The sequence below is a fragment of the Triticum dicoccoides genome, chromosome 7A (assembly GCF_002162155.2).
Source record: "Triticum dicoccoides isolate Atlit2015 ecotype Zavitan chromosome 7A, WEW_v2.0, whole genome shotgun sequence".
NCBI lineage: Eukaryota > Viridiplantae > Streptophyta > Magnoliopsida > Poales > Poaceae > Triticum > Triticum dicoccoides.
The window spans coordinates 691403162-691406742 of record NC_041392.1 but is presented as its reverse complement, the minus strand read 5'-3'; positions in this window follow the sequence as shown (position 1 = coordinate 691406742).

Here is a 3581-nt window from a genome sequence, read left to right as displayed (position 1 = left end):
CATCGTCATCGTCATCACCAACGCTCCTCTCATCGGGAGAGGGCAATCTCCATCAACATCTTCATCAGCACCATCTCATCTCAAAACCCTAGTTCATCTCTTGTATTCAATTCTTATCTCCAAGTCCGGGATTGGTGCCAGTAGGTTGCTAGTAGTGTTAATTACTCCTTGTAGTTGATGCTAGTTGGTTTAATTGGTGAAAGATCATATGTTCAGATCCTATATGCATATTAATACCCCTCTGATTATGAATATGTATATGCTTTGTGAGTAGTTACTTTTGTTCCCGAGGACATGGAAGAAGTCTTGCTATTAGTAGTCATGTGAATTTGGTATTCGTTCGATATTTTGATGAGATGTATGCTGTCTCTCCTCTAGTGGTGTTATGTGAACGTCGACTACATGACACTTCACCATTATTTGGGCCTAGAGGAGGGCATTGGAAAGTAATAAGTAGATGATGGGTTGCTAGAGTGACAGAAGCTTAAACCCTAGTTTATGTGTTGCTTCGTAAGGGGCTGATTTGGATCCATATGTTTCATGCTATGGTTAGGTTTACCTTAATACTTTTGTTGTAGTTGCGGATGCTTGCAATAGAGGTTAATCATAAGTGAGATGCTTGTCCAAGTAAGGGTAGCACCCAAGCACCGGTCCACACACATATCAAATTATCAAAGTACCGAACGCGAGTCATATGAACGTGATGAAAACTAGCTTGACGATATTCCCATGTGTCCTCGGGAGTGCTTTACATCATATAAGAGTTTGTCCAGACTTGTCCTTTGCTACAAAAGGATTGGGCCACCTTGCTGCACTTTATTTACTTTTGTTACTTGTTGCTCGTTACAAATTATCCTATCACAAAACTATCTGTTACCACTTATTTCAGTACTTGCAGAGAATACCTTGCTGGAAACCGCTTATTATTTCCTTCTGCTCCTCGTTGGGTTCGACACTCTTACTTATCGAAAGGACTACGATAAATCCCCTATACTTGTGGGTCATCACTCTCCAGACCTTGGAGCAACGCGGACGTGCTGCCACCATGGTGGGGACGAGGCGGAGTATGTCGCGGCGGCGGCGACGAGCAACGCGAACGCGCTACCTCCTCCGATGCGGCCCCTCCGCACCATCTGCCGCCTCCTCCGACCTTAGCGGGCATGCCCTGGTTGAGGCCCCCAAAATTCGGATGACGGCGCTGAAGAGATCGCGTAACCCCAGTGCAGGGCGTAGCGACCGGCGAGGAGCGCCTCAAGGGCGTGTCCCGGGATTCGTGGGTCGACAACACAGAGGCAATCGTGTGCGGACAGGATGTGGTGGTGCTGCGGCAAGCGAGGAGCGCCACTGCCGTTCGCACAAGATCCACCGTCTCGTCTCTGCGATTTGACCGCCGCCGGCGGTCTGCGCTCCACTGTCCGCATCCGAACTCGCTAGAGCCGCGGTGCCCCATGAACCGCCGCCTCCCCCATTTCGTTTCCGTTTGTTGGTAGTGACGACGACGACCAAGGTAGGCCCTTTCCTCCTCCCACTCTTTCTCTATCTCTGTCTTCCTGCACCCTTCTCCCTGTGACAATATATTCGGGGGCGGAGCCTAGGGTAGCAGACGCCAGGGCGTGCATCAGTTGGGCAAGCCAGGGAGCTGCGTGCGTGCATGCTCTGTGTGTGTTCTTGTTGCGTGATGATGCAACACATGTTTTTTATCTGAATATAGTTCTCTCATTCTTGTATATGTGGTAGTTCTCTGCATGCAGTGTGGTGGCATGGTAGAGAGGGGAAGCAGATGGAAAACTGGCAGCGGCTCTATCGGCGGGTAGCATGATGGAGAGGCTAGGGAGCAACAAATGTTGTATTGGTCACTTTTTCTGTCATCTCTGTTTGCACTAATATGTAACTTTCGCCTGATCAGGGGATACTGCAAAGAGCACGAGCAAAACATTGATAGGAGGTGATGAGGACTATGACCGAAGGCATGTATAATACCTACAATGAACTGTCAAGGCATGTCTAATCTGAACTGAAATATACGTAAGGCACACAAAGCAAGCAAACAGCCGTCAAGGCAACGAGCATGCCATGTGGTGCGTGGAGCTATGCCTTGTGCGTCCAGGACAAAATCGACACCATGCTAATATCACTACGACCCAAGCCTAATCTGTCTATCTGAATTCAGATATACAAAAGGCACAAGAAGCAAGTAAACAACTGTCAAGGCATGCTCGTGGAGGCCATGTGGAGGGATGGCTTGTGCAGCCGGGAGCAAATTGATGGTATGTTCACGTCAGACAGCCTCCTAATTCTATTCATATTCATGTTATTCTTTGTTCATCGATTGGGTTGGTGCACTACTTCACATACCAAGATATATTGGTTGGACATCATTTTTCTATATAATGGGAGACATGTATCTATACTTTTAAAGGTATCTTCTACACTATGATGTGTACACAACTGTGAGAGACATGCTATGCGAGTCAATTAGGGATGCCGAATTTCCCTATAAGCTTTGTAGTTTAGAACATACATAAATTGCATTTCAAGGGGAATCAACCAGATAATTTTGCTACTTCTAATGGTATCTTTTTATTTTGATTGTTACTATCATATATTCTCACAAATTTTGCTGAACCAACATTTTTGACATTTTCAATACCTTTTGATTGGCTATTTCTTTGAAGATTGAACTATGAAAAGGATAAAGGAGAAATATTGTTTAGCATGGTATGATATAATGTACCATTTCAGTCATGTGTATCCAATCATATAGAGACGAGAAAAAATGTTCTTTATTTGCTTCTTTATGGGATCCCAGAATTTGGCTATTTTTGTTCTCACTGGTTAGAAACAGAGGGAGTATATATATAGAAAATTATGGATACCAGACCTGTTGGGTGATGTGCAGATACTATGAACTCCTACAAGTTCTTCAAATCAATGTGTTGTGTTATTGCATTCTAATTTGTTCGGTACAGACGCTGCAATCAACTGGGAGCTACAAGCTTTCCTTTTTCTTTACCATTGCTTTTCCACTACAATTGTTGTTCTTCATTACAGTTGATTTTTTATTTTCCAGATGAAACATGCCTTTTGTTCAGTCCTATGGAGTTAACAAATTGATCTACAGCTACGCGATTTAGAAACTCAAAGGAGCATCAAGGTCGAAGAATTTCTTGGAGATGGCTATATTCCCTAGATCACTCGATCGATCAAAATTTCCCTTACAAAAATTATCTTATCAGTGCCACTGTGTATTTTGATTAACAAGGTAACAAATAAAGCTAAACTGTTAATAAGATAACAATGTTGAATTTTCTATTGATTTGTTAATTTATGTGGATTTTTTATAGAGCTGGCATTTATTTGGATATGATTTAACTGTTAATCAGATTTTTGACTTAAACTTTTCAGTATAATTCACTCATTTAGTATTAAGTTAATATCTATGGATCGTGCTTTGGCCAGTATATCAATATTTGCTAAAATATGATGACTGTGTGCCATACAGCTGAATTTTTTTTTGGTGGTTATGAAATGTGCAATGCATGTACCATGAACGGGGCACTTAGTTTGATTTGATTTGTTCG